This window comes from Heterocephalus glaber, unplaced genomic scaffold, assembly GCF_053883595.1.
Source record: "Heterocephalus glaber isolate CG9 unplaced genomic scaffold, H.glaber_assembly_v1.0 deba00001481, whole genome shotgun sequence".
In the NCBI taxonomy this organism is placed as follows: Eukaryota; Metazoa; Chordata; class Mammalia; order Rodentia; family Bathyergidae; genus Heterocephalus; species Heterocephalus glaber.
Window position 1 is genome coordinate 63,829,856 of NW_028258317.1, and position 23,815 is coordinate 63,853,670.

The following is a 23,815-nucleotide window of genomic DNA, read 5'->3' on the forward strand; positions in this document are numbered from 1 at the left end:
AGTGTGAGGACAGAATTTCAGATATAGAAGATAAGATTGCAATTAGTGACCAGGAAAAGAAAAATTCCTTTAAAATTGTAAGGGACCATGAGTAATCAATCCAGCAGCTGCTAGATGATGCAAAGAAGAATAACATAAGACTGATTGGAGTCAATGAAGAAACAGGAGAGAGTCCAGATGACATTAAAAAAAACTATTCACAGAAGTGATGGCAGAAAACTTCCCAAGGAGGGGAAAAGAACTTGACATACAGATAAGTGAGACATATAGGATTCCAACTAGCCTTGATCAAAAAAATCTACACATAGGCATATAATTGTTAAGATTCCAGAAACCCAACAAAAGAACAAAGTTCTACAAGCAGTTACAGAAAAGAAACAAATCACATAAAAAGGAAAGCCCACCAGAATCACAGCACACTTCTCAACACAAACCATCAAGTCAAGAGAGCTTGGAGTGATGTATTCCAAACCCTAATGGAAAACAGCCTTCAACCCAGATTGATGTACACTGTAAAACCATCTTTCAAAATTGATGGAGAAATAAGATATTTTCATGACAAAGAGCACCTTAGGAACTTCATGAATGCCAAACTGGTACTCCAAAAAATTTTAGACAATATCCTAGGAAAAGAAAACGAAGATCACAACCCCAGGGAGCACAGCAGGATGGATCCATCGGGCACAACAAGAAATTAAATGTAAAGTGGGAGAATCCAAAAAAAGAAAAAGTCACGACAATGATAAGTCAATATGTATCAGTTACAACCATCATTGTTAATGGTCTCAATTTACCAATCAAAAAAAAATAGACTGGCAGAATGGGTCAAGCAGCAAGATCCAACAATATGCTGCATACAAGAAACATACTTCGTAAAGAAACTCATAGACTGAAAGAGAAAGGGTAGAAAACAATACTCCATGTGACAGGAACCCCCCCAAAAGTAGGAGTAGCTATCCTTGTTGCAGATCAAGTAGATTTCAAACCAACACTGATTAAGACAGAAAAAGAAGGACACTACATCCTTGTAAAGGGAACAATCTAACAGGAAGAGATAACAATAATAAATATCTATGCACCAAACACTAGTGTGCACAACTATATAAAAGAAATACTAACAGACATGAAAAATCATATAAGCACTAATACAATAGTTGTTTGAGACCTCAATACCCCACTGTCACAAGTAGATAGATCAACTAGACAAAAAGAAGCAACAAAATGGTAGAACTCAATCAAACTCTTGAACAGATGAACTTAACAGATGTTCACAGGGTGTCCCAGCCCACAAGAACAGAATACACATTCTTTTCAGCTGCACATGGGTCATTCTCCAAAACAGACCACATACTCACTCATAGAATGTATTCAGGTAAGTACAAAGGAATTGAAGTTATCCCCTGTATATTATCAGACCATAGTGTGAAGAATTCAAGATCCATAGCAAAAGAAACCACAAAAATTTCATAAACACATGGAAATTGAACAACACAGTTCTGAATAACCAATGGGTCACAGAGGAAATTAAAGAAGATATCAGACAGTTCCTACAATTAAATTATAATAACAGTAAAACATATCGGAGTCAATGGGACACAATGAAAACAGTCTTAGGAGGGAAATGCATAGCAGTGAATACTCATATTAGGAAAACAGAGCGAGCCCAAATAAACAACCTGATGGTGAATGTCAAGGTTCTAGAAAAAGAAGAGGAGGACAGAACCAAAACTCATACAAGGTAGGAAATTAGAGATCAGAGCAGAAATCAATTCAATGGAGACTAAGAGAATGATACAAAAAATCAATGAAGCCAAAAGTTGGTTCATCGAAAGAATCAACAAAATTGACAGACTCTTAGCCAACCTCATAAGAAAAAGGAAAGAAAAGGCCCAAATCCATGCAATTAAGAATGAAAAGGGTGAAATTACAATGGACCCAGCAGAAATCCAGAGGATCATCAACACCTACTTGCAGAACCTATACACCAATAAGATGGAAAACAGAGAAGAAATGAACAGATTCCTAGATATGTATGAATTACAAAGGTGAACACCGAAGACCTAAAAATTCTAAACAACCCAATATCAATCAATGAAATTGAAAACATAATTAAAACCTTTCCAACTAGGAAAAGCCCAGGCCCTGATGTGTTCACTGCTGAATTCTACAAGACATTTAGCAGCAGGCAGCAAAACCACTGAGCTAAATCCCTAGCCCTCCCTCTAATTTTTAAAAATCACACTAACCAGTTCATGAACACAACCATTATTCACCAGGGACTTTAGCTTAAAACAAATTTCAAAAATGTTTAATTGCACATTTTTCTCATTAAAATGCTACTGGGCTTCTGCATGTATTAATAAGCCTGTTTATACCTTTGTCAATATGGGTAGATTAGGAGATAAGAATGAAAAAGAATAAAACAAGCAAAAAAACGAATGATGCTTGTATGCTACATATACTCTACAGAGAACATCAATAACCTTTCTACTAATGAGTAGAGTGGATCTGATGAAATTTCCCCTTGGAATTTTTTCAGATATTAAATTTTGAAATGACATACCTTGCAAACAAAGGTAGAAGCAATTTTATCCCATTAACAGCTTGAAATTTCACACCATGAAAATGGAAAAGGAAAGTAAAATGAGGTTAATGAGAAAGCTAATTAGAATCCAGAGGTTTGCTGGGTTAATGTCTAGACTTTGGAGGCCTAGGTTCAACAATTTACATACCTTGTATTTAGCCTTAAAGATTGACCTGCACTTGAGCAATTTGATAAGCAGAACTCTGTGTTCCTCAGCATGCTACAGACCCACATTGAATGTCACAAGAGTGTGGGAAAAACAAATAAACAAACAAACACAGACTATTTATAAATCATAGCATGGCATAGTCACTTAATGTTTAGAATTGACAAAACTCATGTAGCATATACAAAAGAACTCATGTGAACAAACAAGGAATAGTCCAGAAGCCAAAGGACAAGTTACAAAGAATTTGCATGGGCAAATAAAAGAAAAGAAAAGCAAAACATGTAACAAGTATTAAAAGAGATAGTTGAAACCAATAATTTGATATATGTAAAACCAAAATAGTAATGTAATAATGACAACTGATTGGTATGATGGGGGAGACAACATTTATTAATTGTTGGTGGAATTATAAAATATAAATTGGGTAAGATTCAGAACAGGCTGGTAGTATGTAGCTAAATGTGGATTGATATGTTCTCTGACTTGAATGTAATCTTGGGTGTGTATCACAGAGAAATATTTGCATACTTCCAACACTGGTCATAAATGTGATTGTTTATTTTCTTACCAGTAGTATTTTGCTTCCCATTCACTGTCTCCACAAACACAGCTTGTGGGTAAGAGGAAAGAGTGAGAGACAAACTAGATACTTGCTACTATAGGATAAGTATGAGGATGCCATGGATGAATGCCAGGGAATCTTTTTCAGCAGTTTGAACCCAAATCTATACAGTGTTTATGGTCCTTGAAGGTACTATACTGAGTGACAAAGGAAAGAAGTAGAATACAATTTATAGCAAAAACACTACTAATGTAAATTTAAAATACATAGATACAGAAAGCATTATGTAGTTTTTAAAAGGTGAATGCATAAATATACCCATGACCATGATTTTAAAATGGAAAAATGTGAATGTGAATGGGGATTAATGTGAAAGAGGAAATAAACACTGCAATGTGGGGCTGTGCCTTAGGCTGAGGAACATAATACACTCTGAACTTGGTAGTATTTTTAGCTCAGTTCTTAATTTTGACATCACTGGAAGGAAAAGAGGAAGAGAACAATCTAGTATCTTTCAGTCCGATGTTGACTCAAATATGTAAGCAGGACAAATTCTTTATTTCCTGACTGATTTGTTTGGTGATGGGTCATTTGTTGTGAGGTTTCTCTTTCTGTGATATTATGCTGCATCCCGGGGACTCCTGGGCCTTGTTCTTCTTTTGTATTCAACAAGAAAAAGCAATTTTCACTCTTGAAGCATCAAAGAAAGACTTGGTGTTCTGTGTAATTGGGTCAATTAAGACTCATGTAGTCCCTACCTAGTCATGTCTGAATTTTCACTCTTTGCTGTAGCCTGTGTTCAGCTTCTGACTACATGCACACTGGGCTTGATGGCCCTCCAAGTCCCTCATTCTGAAGGTCTAAATCAGCTTCATTTCCTCAGGGAATGGTTCTACTTCAGGTTCCCATCATTGCTCTAAATTTGATATCATGCATCTTTTTCTGGAACAAGTGTATGACAAATTTGAAGCTGCTGGGTTTTGTTTGCATGTTTGTTTTCTCAAATATAATATTCCATAAAGTTTTTTTATTATCTTTGTATGTGAATTTTATTCTCATACATAAATACAGACCACTATTTGCTGGAAAATTTATCCATTTTCCAAAGTCAGCTTTAAAAACAAACTTTTGGAATAAGATTTTTTAATGAATTTGTTAATGAATTGAGAGCTACTTACATATTTAAATAAATATTTAAATGACACTTTTTCCAACCAAGGATAAAATATTAAAATTTTAGGAAATATGGTTTTGAAAATTTCAAGAAATTAACTTCCCTAATAATTTTTATTTTGGGTAAAGAATGCAACTTTCCAGGAAAATCAGCTCATAATAATGCACAGGAGAAAAAAGAAGAGTGACAGGTCTTTGTGACTATACATGATCTCTCACTATTCGGAAAACTATTACATCTTCCAAGAGATTTTTGACCCAACCATGTAATAACTTCTGAAACTACTTGTATTTATAATATGGCGAAACATATTTATTGTCAAAAAATTAGCTTTAACCAAGGAAAAATCAATGTATACTCATAGGCTTTCTTAACAGTTTAAAATTACTTCTCTATGTGACTCTTAACATCTAGAAATCATTCAACTATATCTAGAAATAATATCTACAGTTTTTAGGTGAGAAGACTGTGGTCTAAGAGTTTAAGTCACTTGGCCAAAACAATAGTCAAATCAATACTTGGCCATCTCTGGGTGTATTATTACTCATCTTTGTAATCTATTGTTTTATTATCTCTTCTTGCTACCTACATCAGTATTGTTCAGAGTAAGCCAGAAACACTGAGGCCAAATGGAACTGGAAATGTGAGTGCTCACGTATGACTGTTAGAATCACTATTCAAAATCACACTTAATGGAGGGGATCATTAAAATCTCTATAGATTGTAATGAACATTTAATTCATAAGCCAATGCACCAGAATGGAAGAGGTTTTCAGATTTAAGAATAAGTCTAGTTCAATATGTCATTACCTTGTTCACTTATTTACTATACTAAGTGATGGCACTTGGCATTTGGTAGCTTCTGAGGTTTTTTACAGTGTTAATGGTAAAATACTTTTCTGGTATAAATCTATTAATCTGAATAACACAAAATTCAAAAACACAACTCCTGCAGAAGACACACATGTGTGCATACACATTTATAAGCAACTGCTTTGGGGGAAGTGTTTAAGAAGCTTCTAAAAATGATGCTTATGATGTATGTAAAATTTACTTTTAATTATTGTTATCACTGTTTTTAATATTGTATTTATCACTGTTGATATCAATGTTATTATTCCTGTAAATCCTAAAATCCCTTGCTAATTTTACCCTCTATGATTTTTGAAAATTATTTCTTGTGATGTCTTTCCTAGTAGAAAGTATGTTTGTTTTTAACCAAATTTAATAGAAAATTTTAAATTATTTAATTAATAATGTTTGATTTTCTGTGATACCAGGAACAAAGGGATTTATCATGGCATCAGAAAACAATGAAGGCAAGATTCAAGTTTCTCTGATTTTTAATAATCTTTTGAAATATGTACTAAATTATAAGCTAACAATCCATAGGTAGTGCAGTTTTAATCCTTTTTGCTTCATTCTAATAAAAAATAACTTTATTCTGAAAAATATCTGCAAAATTCATTGACTTGCATTTATTTATAATGATTAGGATTATTAAAAGCATGGTTTGTATCAGGTATTTATTTTTTTCTAGTAGTTTGTTGATCTAAAATTAATTTAAACGGCATTGGTCTTCATGTCTGCTTTTAAGTAGGTAAGAGTAAATATAATGAATAAATTTAAAGAGTCAATCTCAGCAAAAACATTTGATCATCTCATATATGCCAAGTAAATTGGAGGTGAGACCTTACAATATCTTATGAAGTACAGTTCAGTATAACAAAAACAAAAATTGGGGAAATGATATTATCCTGGAGACAAATCAGCCCACTAAAAACCATTATTTTGTTTCATATAAACTTAGATCATAGTAAAATTCCTTAGAACAAGAGTGTAGAAGGTAAGATTTATAAAGGGTCATCAGGGGTGCAAATAAAATTTTCAAATATATATATTTGAAAATATATATATTTGAGATTTGAGATAGATAGATAGATAGATAGATACCCTAGGGCTTCAGTTTTCCAGTTGAAGAACTGAAGAATCCAATGAAACCTTTGGTTATTTTTCCTAATGTGAAAAAAACAGACACATGAGTTAAGGATTTAGTTAAGTACCCAGCCTGTTTAAAACCCTGGATTTGATTAAGAAAAATATACAAGACAGGGCTGGGGATTTAGCTCAGTGGCACGGTGCCTGCCCCGCAAATGCAAGGTCCTGAGTTCAATCCCAGGTACCTGCCCCTACCACAAAAAAATCCAAGACATAAGCAAAAATAGACTCATGGTCATGGAAGAGAAAAAAAGGAAAAGAATAGAAAAGAAAAATATCCAAAATTTTCAGTGGATTTTCCAAGTTGTATAGAACTGGAAAAGCTATGTTAAAAGAAAAACTTTAGATAATTGTAGAGTTTATTTTAGCAGAGAATAATTTGTGAATTGGGCATAACTCAGATTTAGGAGAGGGACAAAGAGATCCACACAGCAAGCCAGGCGGAAAGAAAAGAAAAAGACAACTTCATTGATTATAGCTCATCATTTGCCTTATTTGGCATGGTGGGATGAGATGTTTGCCTTGCACAGATACAGTCCATTCAGAAGCCTGTGATTGGCTGAATCATGGCTGCTGTGATTGGCTGAGACACAGTTATATGTTACAAAAATATACTCAAAGTATAGTTTATTAGTCTACTAAGCTGTGCTGTGGCAACTTGAAACTACATTTAATTAAAGAGCTAAGAACGACTATTTTAAGAAAGAATTGTATTTAATTTCCTAAATAAAAACCAAGAATTGTCAAGTTGTTTTTCTCTGACAATTAATCTTGTCAATCTATTTTCAGAGATCTTAATATGAAATGAGCAGGTCACAGTAAGTCAGGTGGGGATATGATCAAAAATTTACAAGTAAATTATTTTCTCACTTCCTATTTGTTGAAAGACTTAAACTTCTTTGGTGTTTCACATTCACCATAGCTAATTCTGTTCAAAGAAACCCCAGCCAGAATGATTGCTATGCTCACTAGTCTAAATATATTCTTCAAGTACTATTGAGAATGAGGGCAAATAGTGAATTTTTTTCATTTTCTTTGAAAGCACCAGAAATATGTGTACAATGCTTTCCGTAAGTATATAATCATAATTCTAAGACTTGTCAGGAAAGAGTTCCATATAAATCTTTTCAAAAACTAATGTTAAAATTTCAAAGTAATTTTAGAATACAGGAAGATTGTGATGATATTAAAAAGTTTTTCCAGATACTCGGTGCCTACATTCCACTATCATTAATATCGTATGTTCATATAGCACACTTGTCATAATCAACCAATGCCTACATAGTATTTACAAAAGTCCATGTTTTATTCAAATACACTTAGGTTTTATCTGATCATGTTTTTCTCTCTAGAATCCTACCCTGGATACCACCTTACATTTAGTCATGATGTTTCTTCAAGGTTCCTGTGTGTTGTGACAGTTTCTCAAACTTTTCTTGTTTTCATTGACTTGATAGTTCTGAAGAGTACTGGGTAAATATTTTGCAGAATATCCTCAATTCAGGTTTTTCTGATGCTTTTCTCATGATTAGATAAATTATCATTTGAGGGAAGACCACAGACGTCAAGTGTCATTCACATTACATCCTATCAGTGTTGTAAATTATGAAAAATGACTTATCATTGTTGAAGTCAATATTGTTAAATTGGCTTGGCTAGGATTTCTCAGTTTCTTTTCTATGATGTTACTTTGTTTTAGCCCATTTCTGAACTATACCTCTTGGGAGGAAGTCACTAGGCATAGCTAGCATTTCAGGAAAAAGGGATTATGCTCCACCTACATTAAATGAATTATGTAAATAAATTGGAGGTTTTGGCATGAGAGATTTACCTATTTTTTTAATTTACTCACTCAAGCACTTATACATAGGTTGAGCATCCATAGTCAAAATCTACAAAATCCAAAATGTTTCAAAATGCAAAAATTGTTGAGTGTTGGCATGATGCTACAAGTGTAAAGTTCATGTGATGGGGTGCAGTCAAAGGGCAGGTGCACTTAAAATATTATAGAAAACTACCCCCAGGCTGTGTGTATAGGGGGATATAAAACATATATGAATTTTGTGTTTATATTTGGGTCACATCTCCAAGATATCTCATTATATATGGAAATATTTCAAAAGTAAAAAATCAAAAACATTTCTGGTGCCAAGGAATAAGGGGTAAGGAATATTTAACATGTATAATAACATAAACTCCTTTATATTTGTCTATGTTTGGGATTTAAATATCATATGTGTATATATATCAAATATGTGCACTTATATCATAAATGTGATATAAATATATAATATAGAGGCACATAAGTTTCAGGCAGAGGCCTGACATTCCATCAGTAAGTGTGCACAGATCCCAGGGAGCAGCTGTTTGGCCCAGACCAGTGCAGCTGCAGGTGGATCCCAGCCAGGGGTCCCTCCCCAACCCAGGAACTACTGCACACACACCCAAGCTGAAGGCATGCCCAGAAAAGAGCTGCACTGGCACACAAGCTTCAGCCAGAAGCCTGAGATACCATCAGCCAAAGCCAAGGATATGCCTGGAAAAGAGCTACACAGGCACACAAGCAATACCCAGAAATCCACCCCGATACCATTGATAAGTGCATGGAGACCCTAGCCAAAGCCTGCCCAGACAACAGGAACTGGGATGCACAGCCCCTCCCAGACAACAGCTAATAGGAGAATCACCAAGAGGCACACCTACATACCATCCCAAGTATGCACAGGCCCCAGCCAGAAGACCACCCAGACAACAGGTCAGGTCATCCAGAAGACCACCACTCTGATTCCAGGAATTGGGGTACAGGTGAGCACCAGAGTAAAGGCTCCCAGGTGGCTGGCTGAGAATTCAAGACCACTGGGTGATCAAAAAGTTGCATCAACAAAGGCACAGTAGTCTGCATCTGTTAAAATGAAAAGAAATGTAAATAAGTCTCAAAACCAGACTTCCAGATCACCTAAGGCAACCCCAAAGGTCAATGAGATGGAACACTCTAATACTCAACCACCTGAAGTCCCTGAACTGGCAACAAAAGAGGATCTGGAAAAAATGAAATCAGACATAATTTACTCAGATAACACAGAGAGAGTGCCCACAGTGCAAGTCAAGATTAATAAATCTAGAGAGGACACAGATAAAAAAATAGAGGAGCTGAGGAACATGATGGAATTCTAACATAGGAAACAAATGGAATCAATAAAAAAGATTTCAGGAGATTAAAATATCCATTAAAAGTTTACAGAGCAAAATGAGCCAATGCAAGAATAGAATTTCAGATATAGAAAATAGGCTTGTAATTATTGACAAGGAAAAGAAAAATTTCTTAAAAATAGTAAGGGACCATGGGAAATCAATCCAACAGCTACTAGACAATGCAAAGAAGAATAATATCAGACTGATTGAAGTCATTGAAGAAACAGGAGAGAGTACAGATGACATAAAAAAAACTGTTTACAGAAGTAATGATAGAAAACTTCCCAAATAGGGGAAAAGAACTTGACATGTAGATAAGTGAGGCATATAGGACTCCAACTAGCCTTGATAAAAAAAATCTACACATAGGCATATAATTGTTAGAATTCCAGAAACTCAACAGAAGAACAAATTTCTACAAGCAGTTAGAGAAAAGAAACAAATCACATACAAAGGAAAGCCCATCAGAATCACAGCAGACTTCTCAACACAAACCATCAAGCCAAGAAGAGCTTGGAGTGACATATTCCAAGCCCTAAAGAAAACCTACAACCCAGATTGATGCACCCTGCAAAACTATCTTTCAAAATTGATGGAGAAATAAGATACTTTCATGACAAAGAGAACATGAAAAACTTCATGAATACCAAACTAGCACTCCAAAAAATTTTAGACAATATCACAGGAAAAGACAATGAGGATCACAACCCCTGGAATCCCAGAAGAATGAATAAATCAGGCATGCCAAGAAATTAAAGGTAAAGGGGGAGACTCCAACAAAAAGAAAAAGTCATGACAAGGATAAATCAATACGTTTCAGTTGTAACCATCAATGTTAATGGTCTCAATTCACCAATCAAAAGAAATACATTGGCAAAATGGGTCAAGAAGTAAGATCCAACAATATGGTGCATGCAAGAAACACAATTCAAAAGGAAACTCAGACTGAAGGTTAAAGGGTGGAAAACAATACTCCGTGCAACAGATATCCCCCAAAAGCAGGAGTAGCTATCCTCTTTGCAAATCAAATGGATTTCAAACCAATAGTGATTAAGTGAGACAAGGAAGGACACTACATCCTTTTAAAGGGAGCAATCCAAGAGGAACATCTGTCAATCATTAATATTGTATGCAAAAAACATTAGTCCACCCAACTACCTAAAACAGATACTATTGGACATGAAAATTCACATAAGCACTAATACAATAGTAGTGGAGGAACTCAATGCCCCACTGTCACAACTAGATAAATCAACTAGACAAAAACTAAACAATGAAATTCTAAAACTCAATCAAACTCTTGAACAAATACACTTAACAGATGTTAACAGAGTATTCCATCCCACAAAATCAGAATACATACTCACTCATAGAACATGTTTAAGTAAGTGCAAAGAAATTGAAGTTATTCCCTGTATATTATCAGACCATAGTACGATCATAGTGGAGATCAATAGCAAAAGAAATCACAAGAACTTCATAAACACATGGAAATTGAACACACTTCTGAATAACCAATGGGTCAAAGAGGAAATTAAATTAGAAATCAGAAAGTTCCTACAATTAAATGACAATGACAGTACAACATATCAGAATCTATGGGACCCAATGAAAATAGTCTTACAAGGGAAATTCACAGCAATGAATATTCATATTAGAAAAACAGAGTGAGCTCAAGTACTAAACTTATGCTGAACCTCAAGCTTCTAGAAAAAGAAGAGCTGTACAAACCAAAGCTCATACAAGGGAGGAAATTATGAAGATCAGGGCAGAAATCAGTGCAATGGAGTCTAAGAGAAGAATAAAAAAAAATCAATGAAGCCAAGAGTTGATTCTGCGAAAGAAGTTTTAAAAATTGAGAAACTCTTAGCCAACCTTATCAGGAAAAGGAAAGAAAAGGCCCAAATCCATGCAATTAGGAATGAAAAGGATGAAATTACAATGGACCCAGCAGAAATCCAGTGGATCATCAATACCTACTTGGAAAACCTATATGCCAATAAGATGGAAAATACAGAAGAAATGGACAGATTTCCAGATATATGTAAATTAACAAAGTTGAACACACAAAACCTAAAAATTCTAAACAACCCAATATTAATCAATCAATTTGAAAATATAATTAAAAATTTACCAATTAAGAAAAGCCTGGGTCCTGATGGCTTCACCACTGAATCTATAAGACATTTAGAGAGGAACTACTGCCACTACTCTTTAAACTCTTCAATGAAATTGAAAGGGAGGCAATACTTCCAAATTCACTCCTGGAAGCAAACATCACCTTGATCCCCAAAGCAGAGAAAGACCAAACTGAAGAAGAGAACTATAGGCCAATCTCACTAATAAACATAGATGCAAAAATCCTTAATAAAAGACTGGCAACTACAATGCAGAATATCATCAAGAAGATCATACACCCTGACCAAGTGGGATTCATCCCAGGGATGCAGGGATGGTTCAACATACACAAATTAATCAAGGTAATACACTATATGAATAGAGCTAAGGACATAAACCATATCTTCATCTCAATAAATGCAGAAAAACCATTTGGCAAAATCCAACATGCCTTTATGATAAAAACCCTACAAAAAATTGGAATAGATGGTCTCTACCTCAATCTGATAAAAGCCATCTCTGAAAAATCCAACAGCCAGTATCATACCATATGGTCAAAAACTGAAATCATTCACACTAAAATAAGAACAAGACAACGATGTCCACTATCACCACTCTTGTTCAATATAATTTTGGAAACATTAGCCATGACAATTAGACAAGAGAAAGAAATAAAAGGGATAAAGATAGGAAAGGAAGAAGACAAATTCTCATTATTTGCAGATGACATAATACTTCATATCAAAGTCCCCAAGAACTCCAGCAAAAGTCTTCTAGACTTAATAACCAAATTCAGTAAAGTGGCTGGATTCAAGATCAACACAGAGAAGTCAATAGTTTTTCTGTACACAAAAAACAGACTTATGGATAGAGAAATGCGGCAGTCAATTCCTTTCACAATAGCATCCAAAAAATTGAAATACCTAGGAATCAACCTAACAAAAGAAATCAAAGACCTGTACTCTGAAAACTATAGCACTCTGAAAAGAAAGATTGACGACAATATCAGAAAATGGACAGACATCCTCTGCTTCTGAGTAGGAAGGATTAATATAGTGAAAATGGACATACTTAAAAAGCTGAATACAGATTCAATCCAATCCCAATTGAGATCCCAGCAGCATACTTCACAGGCCTTGAGAAAACAATCCAAAAATTCATTTGGAACAAGAAGAGACCCAGAATAACAAAAGCAATACCAGGCAATAAAAACAAGGCAGGGTGTATTACAATCCACAACTTGAAAATATACTACAAAACTACTGATAAAAGCAGCATGGTACTGGCAAAGAAACAGACCTGAGGACCAGTGGCACAGATTAGAGGATGCAGAAACAGCACCAGACACACTCAGCCACCTCATCTTTGACAAAGGAGCCAAACACCCTCACTGGTGGAAAGATAGACACTTTAATATATGGTGCTGGAAAAAATGGGTTTGAACTTGTCAAAGATTAAAACTAGACCTATATCTCTCACCATGCGCTAAGCTAAAATCAAGATGGATTAAACATCTAAATATTAAAACAGAAAGACTAAAAAATCCCACATCTTCTTTATCCAGTTTCCAGTCGATGGGCACTTGGGCTGTTTCCAAACCTTAGCTATTACAAACTGTGCCGCTATAAACATAGGTGCGCAAATATCATTGTGGTATGATTCTTTTAATTCTTTGGGGAAGATACCCAGTAGGGGAATAGCGGGGTCAAATGGAACCTCTAGTCCTAGTTATTTGAGGTATCTCCATATGGGTTTCCACAGTGGTTGCACCAGTCTGCACTCCCACCAACAATGGAGAAGGGTTTCTTTCTCTCCACACCCCGCCAGCATTTGTTATTGGTTGATTTCTCAATAGCAGCCATTCTTTGTGGGGTGAGGTGGAATCTCAGTGTTGTTTTCATCTGCATCTCTTGAATGACCAGTGATGTTGAACATTTTTTCATATATTTATTTGCTGTTTTTACTTCTTTGTCTGAGAAATGTCTGTTCATTTTGGATGCCCATTTTTGAATTGGGTCATTGAATCTGGGGGGGTCTGATTTTTTTCACTTCTTTCTGTTTTAATGTTTAGATGTTTAATCCATTTCAATTTTAGTTTATAAAATGGAGTACTACTCAGCCATAAAGAATGAGAAACTACAGTCATTTATAGCTAAATGGATGCATATTGAGGCCATACTCTTAAGTGAAATAAATAGGACACACATTTGTAAACACCGAATAGTATCTCTAGTGTGAGAAACTGAAAGTGTAAATAAGGATGAAAATGATTAAAATGAATAATTGCTAATTTGAAATAGGAAAAGGTCCAAAAGTGGAGGGGTGGCGGGAGGGGAAGGGGAAAAGCAAGAAAGGAAAAATTATGTGAAAGAAAAAAAAAAGGAAACAAAGTCTATGTAAATAGGGAAGGGTGGTGGGGGTGAAGGGCACACAGGTAATGGGGAAAAAATTAAGAACTAAGATACATCATGTTCAGGTACAAGCACCCAATGATAAATGTGAATGTAATGTATGCCTAAAATGTACCAATTAATATATAAATAAAAAAAGAATAAAGAAAACAGAAGACTAAATCTGCTGGAAGAGTTTTGGTAGAACTCTTGAAGACATTGGTGTAGGAAAAGATTTTATGAGCAAAAACTCAGTTGCATGTGAACTAGCACAAACAATCAACAAGTGGAATATCTTACTAAAAAGCTTCTGCACAGCAAGAGAAACCACCAACACTGTGAAGAGATAATCCTCAATGTGGGAAAATATTTTCACCAGCTGTCCCTAAGACAAAGGTCTACTATCTTGAATCTATAAAGAACTTAAAAAAAATCAGACCTCCCAAATTGAAAGACCCAATCCAAAAATATGCATCTGAAATGAACAGACATTTCTCAGACAAAGAAGTAGAAATAGCAAATAAACACATCAAAAAATGTTCAACATCACTGTTCATTCGAGAGATGGAAATGAAAACAATGCTGAGATTCCATCTCACCCCAAAAAGAATGGCTGCTATCACAAAATCAACCAATAACAAATGCTGGCAGGGCTGTGAGGAAAGAGGAACCCTGCTCCACTGCTGGTGGGAGTGTAGACTGGTGCAACCACCGTGGAAATTCTTATGGAGATACCTCAATGAACTAGGATTGGAAGTCCCATTTGACCCAGCTATTCCCCTGCTGGGTATCTTCCCCAAAGAATTAAAAGAATCATACCACAGTGATATATGTTCACCCATGTTCATAGCAACACAATTCATAATAGCTAAAACTTGGAAGCAGCCCAACTGCCCATCAACTGGAGACTGGATGAGGAAAATGTGTTTTTTTAATAAAATGGAGTACTACTCATCCATAAAGAATGAGAAGTTAGAGACATTTATTGCTAAATGGATGCACATTGAAGCAATATTCTTAAGACAAATAAATAGGACACACATGTGTAAATACTGAATACTTTCTCTCATGTGAGAAACTGAAAGTGTAAATAAGGACTAAAAGGTATAACAGATAATGTGAAATAGGAAGAAAAGGGGCGACAGGGAATGGGAAGTGGGAGGGTAGGGGAAAGGAAAGAAGGAAATGGAAATAATAGGAGAAAAAGAAAAATTCGAAACAAAGTCTTTGTAGATAGGGAGGGATGGAGGGGTTGTAGGGAGGGTAGGGGAATGTGGAAAAAATAAGAACCAAGAGAAATTATGTAAAGGTCCCAATTTCCAATGATGAATGTCATTATATTGTATACCTTAAATGTACCAAGAAAATTAATTTTTAAAAATATATGATATATGTAATATATGTATACATGTAATATAATATATATATATATATGTGTGTGTGTGTGTGTGTGCACAGATATTTCTCATTTAGCAACCTACTAGGTTAATGACTATTCTGATTTATGACCGAATCAGCTGTTTTGAATTACAACTGAGGGCTTAGACTTAAGACTTGTCTTTTTTGAGTTTTTTTGGTACAGTTTTGTATATCTTGTTCATAGATCCACAATGTCTTTTTTGTATAGTATACCTTGTTTATACAGCAACATTATTTTTGCCAATTGTACTGTACAGTACACTACTGTAGCTTTATGTTCTGTCATACACTACAGTACTGTATGTAAGAGTTATACAAATAAAAGCAAAGTCATCAAGTAGCCAAGTTTCCTTTGACCATTTCATCATTCTGAATATTGTAATGTTCATACTGTATCCAATTCCTCATTTAGTGATCAATTCATTTAATCATAGAAACAGAACTAGATCATTAAATTTGATGTATATCAGTCAATCTCTCTAGCTTTGGTTATTGGCAATTCTTGGGATTTTTTTGTTTTGTTTTGTTTTGGTACCAGGGATCGAACTCAGGTCCTTGTGCTTGTGCAGCAGGTGGCGAAACCACTGAGCTAAATCCCCAGCCCTGTTGGCAATTCCTTCAGTTGGCTGAAGTGTCTCGTATTTTTTAAGCAATTTTTAGTTTCTAGCACAATATGATGTTCATCTCACTGTAATTCATATTCCTTTTATTCATTTATTCTTCATTTTTTTTTCCTTTTTGTATGTAGATGTTAGTTTCTGATGTGTCATTTTTCTTCTCCCTGAACAAAAGTATGCCTTTCAGGACAGGTTACAGGCACTGAATTCACTGAGTTTTTGCTCATCTAAGAAAGCTTTGATTTCTCCTTCCTATATGAAGAACAATCTCCCTGGCTAGTAAATTCTAGTTGACATTCATTTTTTTCTTTCAAACCTAAATATTTCCTCCAGTTTTTTCTACTTGCATGTTCAAGGAGAAATTTTCTGTAATTCTTATCCTTATTTTTCACACATGAGATTTTTGTGGATTTTTTTTAACTCTGCTGAATTTTAAGATTTTCCCCTTTGTCTTTGGTTTTCTTCATTTTGAGCATGATATGCCTTGATGTATTCTTTTTTCAAGTTTATCATACTTGATATTCTCTATTTTTCTCAATCTGGTATCTGTCATTAAATTCAGAATACTTACATCATTTATCAGTTAAATATTTATTCTGCTTTATTCTTTTGCCTTCTCCTAGTACTGTATTCCAATTAAGAGAATTTTATGGCTTTTAAAATTATTTCATAAACCTTGGCTATTCTTCCATATTAATTTATTCTCTGTGCACTCTATTTTGAGAAGTTTCCGTTAACCTATCTACAGCCTCACTTATTGTTTTCTTGGGTATTTCCAGTCCACTATTGTACATCAAGTTCATTCTTCATTTCTGTTAGAGTGTTTTTTATTTCTAGTATTTCCTTTTGATTCTTTTTTAATCATTCTTCATTTCTCTGCTTACATTACCTGTCTCTTCTTGTCTGTTATTTATATCCACCATTAGATTCCTTAGCATATAAATCCTAGTTAAATCCCTCACATTTTTTCCCCCAGAATCTGTGATATATAAAATTTGAATCTTATTTTTATGCCTGTGGTTTACATTGTGCTACTCCTTTCCTGTTTGCATATCTTCTAAATTTTTACTCTTTTATAAATCTGGACATGATTTTTCAGAACAGGAATTGAGGTTAATAGGCTAGTAATGTGAGACTTTATGTTAACCTGACTGGAACTTGAACTTATTTAATTTTTAATGTACCTTCCAGACACTTCAAATTTCTTTACTTTCCTTGTTTTTAATCTTCCTTATCAACTTTGGAAAGTTCTAAATTCTCTCTCTCAGAAAAAAATCTGTCTTGCAAATCTAATCCTCTGTTATTATACTGGAAATACTTGATAATATAGAGATTTGAGGGGAGGGAAATATTCTACAATACTGTCATTTAATTTTCATCTTTAAATTGGACTCTTATGTTTTTATACTGTGATCTTCACAAATTTTTCTTAACTGTTCCTCTTCCCTCTATTTCAGGTAGGACCAGTAAGCTAAATGGAGTAGGAGTAAGAGAAATGCCCTTTGCTAGGTCCGAAAAAGTGTTGATAGAGGCCTTTTCCCCTAAAGAATAGGCTTTTGCTCTAGAGAACTTTCTGGAAGTATTTGATAATGATTACTCTTCCCTTGCCAGACCTCAAGAAACTCTTTCTCAGATCTTCACTGTGAGAATCAGGTAGTATCCCCAGAGCTAATGTCCAAAAAAATTGGGGACTGTTAAAACTGGAGGTACCAGGAATTCCTCATTTTCCAGCTATTCAACACAGCCTCTAGCTATTCATTAAAATTACCACTTAATTGCCCTACCCATTAAGATTCATCAGCTTCTTCTGCAGATAAGCAGATCTTAGTTGTCACCCTGTAGCCACCAATCTTTCCAAATTTCAGAGTGGTGATATATCTTGCAACCTCAGTTCTCCGATGGATTGAAAACAATGGATTTTCAGTTTGGTTTTATATTTTCTTTCTCTAATTTTAAGAGTAAGAACCTCCATCCTTTTCATATGTTGGAGTTATAGTAGGAAGTTCTACAGTGTTTATTTTGGTTCTGTGATGGGAAAAGTCTGAGAAATAGATTAAAGTGATTATTTTCATTATTTTTTTTAACTTTATTAGTCTCAGGTATGCTGGGACCTTTCAATTTAGTCAAACCTCAACAACACTTGGGCCCGCTACTGCATGATAAGAATATAAACACAGCAGATTCTTATTTGTGTCACTTATGTTTTTCTTTAAATTTATGTAAATTTTCTGAACAATTTACATATTATTGAAAATCTAGTATTGTTTAGAATATTTCTGAGCATATTTACCCATGTCATTATATCATTACACCCACTATAGTCAAATATACATTATATAATTATTTTATCATCTAATGTTTTCCAACCACTAACACAATACATTTTTTTCTAATTAATTTTTCACATTCTTTCAGTTTTCATATAACAGAGTAGCTAAAAAGAATCTGTCCTTACTAGCTACAAGAAAATCTTTTTTTCTTGAATCCCACTTAAGAAGTGGAAACATGAAATTGTGTCCTATCTAGCAACACATAATGAATGAATGTACTATTTGTAAATGTTTAAAATACATATAATCCCAAATAATGTGAAACATGGTTATCATGTTACATGAAATCTCATCACCTAACAAATTTTAGAATGCCAAGAAACCCAATATAAGAACCAATGAAAATATATGGTTACCCACAAGCATGCCATACATTATATATTTTATGCTCTACAAAAGAAACATCTGGAAGAAATGAACTTCAATGGGCCACTGAATTCAAGTATGAGTATGAACTCAAAAGGAAATAGTTTCTCTATAAATTGCAACATGAGGAAAAGAGAAACAAAGCCAAAAAAAAAAAAAAAAACTAATTCTCCAGCCAAGATGTACAAGTCTTGCCAAAATGAGGAGGGCGAAGGGAGGCTGAAGTTGGCCTACATCACCCACATTTACTTCCTTGCTCCTCACAGGAGCATGTTAAGAGGCCCACACACTTTATTCTGGCAACAGCAAAGACACCTGAGCCATTTGCACACATAGCTAACTATTCCAAATTTGCATTTCCATGTAAAACTACAGAATAGGCACAGTATATGTGTTTAGACAATATGACACCTGGCTTTTTGAAAATTTAGCTCTATCCACAAGTACAACCCTAGCCTATCTTATTTTTCTGAATGTTTGGTTTGGGCACTTAGGGTCTGTGCAAAAGGGTTGAAAGAAAAAGCAAATATGCCTTGAGATATTGGTAAGATAATAATGTGGCCTAGGAGGAGGGGCCTACATATAGCCTATGTGATGCTGCTTGGCCGACAAAGTTCTATCTCAAATATTCTCCTCATATGTTTACTAACCTAAAAGATGAGGCAGTGTGAAATAATATCAGGTGATCATAGGATATCCATAGTGATGTCAAATTGGGAAAGGGACTAAGAAATGGGCATAAAAAAAAAAGGAAATAACATGTAGTATGTACGTGTAATGTACTTACAGGGATATATACACTATGTACTGCTAACATGGACCAACAAAATAAAACAAACAAAAATAAAAAATCTGAGGGTACAGAATCCACAGGCTTTTCTAGGTAAAAGAAAGTAAAAAGGAACAATGTTTTCTGCAAAGGCAATGTGCAGATGGGAAACAGGCAAGTTACTGATGTGGATTCAGAGAGTGATAAACTTGCCAAAAAACTATAGTGGCACCAGGGCGTGGTGACTCATGCCTGTTATTCCAGCACTCTGGAAAGTTGAAGCAGAATTTTCTCCAGTTTGAGCCCAGCCATACAGCTTAGTGACTTAGCAATACCCTAGCTCAAAATAAAAAAAAAATAAATAAAATTGGCCTTAGGATGTAGTTGAGTGCAAAGGCACTGGGCTCAATCTCCAGTATAAAACACCAGCAACAAAAAACAAAAACATAGTGGTTGATGAAAACTCCCAAACTACTTTCAGGGGACTAGAAAATGTAAGTCTGAAGATAGAAAGGGTAAAACTAATTCAAATTCACACTCAGTTCTTCTGTAATACTGTCACAACACAAATCACTTCACACACCAAGCAAGAAATCATTTCTGCAGAGGACATCAGGGAGGTGTTCCCTTGTTTAACACAGTTCTGGCACTGTCTATTTGGAGAGAGAATCCAGTGCCACTGGTTGAGAGCTCAGCACCAAGACTGCTCCCACCAATGCCAGTCCCAAACCCCAGGTTATTTTATTTTTCTTTCTGATTAACCAGTTATAAATTAGGGCTCCCATAACTCTTTGCTCAGGTTTAAGTAATTTGCTCAGGTGGCTCACAGAACGAAGAAATCACTTATTTAGAATCATCGCTTATTATAAAAGATACTGCAAAGGGTACTTTGAAGATATGCAAAGGGCAAGGTGCAGGAAAAGAAGCATTAAAGCTTCTGTGGCTTCTTGAAGTGTACAACTTTCCAAAACTCCAAAAATTCAACTATCCAGAAGCTCTCTGAACCCCATTCTCTTGGTTTTTATGGAGACTTCCCTACACGTGTATGATTGAAGCCCATGTCCATAGTATTATTGGACAAAAGGGTCTAATCTAATACTAACAGACCTAGGTAAGGAAATCCAACAAGAGCTGTCTATTCAAGATTCTTTAGCATTACAACTTTGTGGGTGTTGGCAGTGGGAGAGAACCTAAGGCAGATGTACCACAATGGGCTGTTTGTATCACTGAAAGCTCTAAAAGGTTCTCCATCACTGGTGTAGGTCAAGATCTTTTCTAAAGCTGTGGACATATATCATAGTAGGTCTGAGAGAGGGAGAGACAGAGAGACAGAAAGAAAAATCGGTAACTTGATGGCATGATATTCATAAGTCTTAGTTACTTTTTCATTGCTGGAACAAAATACTTGACACTCACAAGTTAAAACAGGAAAGGTTTATTTTAGTTCACAGTTTGTAGAGGTTTCAGTCCATAGTCAGCTACCTCCAAGGCAGGGTGGCATGACAGAGGGGCATCACAGAGGAGAAACAGTCCATGGTGTGGAAGCAGAAGGAAGCAAGCAGTAGGCCTTCTGGACTTTTATCCCATCTAGCCTAGAAGCCTATTGGTTGGTGTTACCTACACACAGGGTGGGGCTTACCGCTACTGACACTCAGAACTATGCTAAACCAATCAGTGAATAATTTGGTTATCATGCACCCTTCCTCCCAGTACAACACACCCATGATCCAGCCACCTCCCAGAATTCCCACCTATGAGCACATGAGGCTTTGGGGGGCATTTAGACACGTCATAATAGTAAGTTATTTAAAATTATTCAGCATAGAATGGAAAACAGTTGCATATGACTTTTTACCACATTTCAGGATTGGTAGACTATCATTTTTCTTATAAAATAAAACCCAGTCTTTATAAGATGGTCAACCAGTATTGTAACAATATGCCTCTATATCTTGAGCTTCATCTATCTTTATATCTAATGAAACAGCAAATGAGTAGCTAATTAGCATAATTAATGTCAGAAATAGATTTTCATTAGTGAATTTAGTGGCTTGTTAATCAGCATAATGGATGTTAAAATGGGTTCATTGTGAAATTAGAATTCAAGATTTCTTGATTAAAATATTTCAGAAAAACACATTCTATGACTTACACAGAATGAAGAGTTAAGAGTTGTAAGCTGTGTTTTCTATACTCTTTGGGATGGCACCCAGAGGTAGATTGTTATATGGACTTGGTTCAGTATTTCAGAGAATTTCTTAGTGACTGATGATAATTTATAATACTAACAACAACTGCCTCTTAAATTTTTCTATCTCTAGTAAATCATTCATGTAAAAAACATACATAGTTTGTTCACCTAAAAGGGCATTGGGTTGAGCCTTTAGTAAACTTTTGTAATATTGTATTAATACTTTGTGTCTCCCTGCGCATATATGTTTAATTAATGTATGTCTATATGAATATAGAGTTTGGTCTGAGAGTTGATTTTATTACAACTGGTAACAGTTTGCTTACATGGAACAGCAAATACTCATCCACATCAGAATGCAGAATCATATTGTTTTACTTCAGATCTGATCACTTTGCAATAATGTGCTAGTGTGGATTAAATATAATCTGTTCCAGTATTGTATTATTCTGTATGCTGTTAGAGACTCTGTTCAGTAAGACTATCGTGCTTACTGAGAATAAAGCCCTGGCAGCCTAACAAAACTGTCTTAAATTTTAAATAATTGTCATTTTCTCATTTTTGTTTTAATGAGGGATAAATCAGAGGACAAATAAGTAGCTATGGCAAATCTAATACATAAGAAAGGTAAAAACAAGTAGTTGCTTCCATATACCTTACTTCTTCACATTGTAGTCTTTTCTCTAAGTCATGGTTCTATCTTGGGACACTGAAAATAGAAAACAATTTTCAATAAACAACATAGCCAAAAGAGAAGTCTTTCAAGAAAAGAAAAGGCACACATAAATCCTTTAACCTCAAATGCTTAGGAGTATCTCAAATCCTTTAAGGATCACAATAAAATCCTCTCTGTATAAATTCTGCTTGTTCTTTGACGTTAAGTTAAATGTTTACTAAGCACCAGAGTTCATTCCACAGAGTAGGTTCAATCATTCTTAGCTAATCCTTGTTGCTGTTATTTTTAAATCTTGAGTTGAAAGACCCTTTTCCAGTATTGTTAAGAAAAGACATGTGAACAGGATATAGATGCTTGAAAGTTATAGTCAAGTTTATGTTTCCTAAGGTTGATTAAAAAGCACTTCCTAGCAAATGCTGGCTTACTAAGTCTTATTTCTAATTGGGTATATTACACTGTACAATCAAATCATTCTTAACTAGAATCATTTCCTTTAAAAAAAAAGTTACACTCTTATCATGCATGCCCAGCACACACTCACATGCATCACACACAAGGATATTATTGACAGTGTCAACTTGCTACATCCTACCTTGATTAAATGTTTGCTTTCAACCTTATAAACAGCAAAATTCACAGTCACTTCCATGAAATAATCATTCCGTCAAGCTGTATAATGACAAAGCCTTTTCCTCCTCTCTGTCTGTAGCTATTCCCTTTCTTTCTTGGATCTCCCACCCTTCCTCCCTAGAGAAGCACCTTGCATAACTTCCTGAGAGCAGAATGCAGTGCTCTTATGAAAACAAAATAAAAACTTGGAGGTACTCATAGAGAATACTGAGCAGGGCCTGAGAGCTCCGTGAATGCCGATGACAGAGCAGGCCACTTCAAACAGATAAAACCACATTAGTGCTTTTAAATTTGTCCTTGGGAATATGCTCATCTGAAACAATGATTGCAGAGACAAATCAGATGAATGCTGCTTTCATAACTAAATGAATGCTCTAAGAGAACAGCTCTGAAAGGAATATATTTGAAGAGTCTAGAGAGTAATTTCATGGAAAACAAATTGGATGTCCAGTTTATTTGAAAACAAAAAGATGGAAGTAGAAGAAGGAAAAAAAGAAGGGAAATATTTAAAAGGCTACTTGTACATGCCACAAATTTTGTGTCTACACAATATGTTTTATGTATGAGTCTGCCCTCTGACAGAGAAGTATTCATCATAAGGTGTTTCATATTAAGGATGCATTCCCAAAT

General features: G+C 35.0%; 1 long non-coding RNA gene across 1 annotated transcript in view; it reads right to left on the reverse strand.

The window, feature by feature from the left end:
- The window catches only part of LOC147825992 (uncharacterized), a 90,720-nt gene extending 67,368 nt beyond the window's left edge, over positions 1-23,352 (reverse strand). The window contains exons 1-2 of the long non-coding RNA XR_015440134.1: positions 23,148-23,352; positions 22,535-22,588 (exon numbers count right to left, since the gene is read on the reverse strand). This is a non-coding gene — a long non-coding RNA (uncharacterized LOC147825992). The remainder of the gene's footprint in view (positions 1-22,534; positions 22,589-23,147) is intronic.
- Positions 23,353-23,815: the final 463 nt, after the last annotated feature.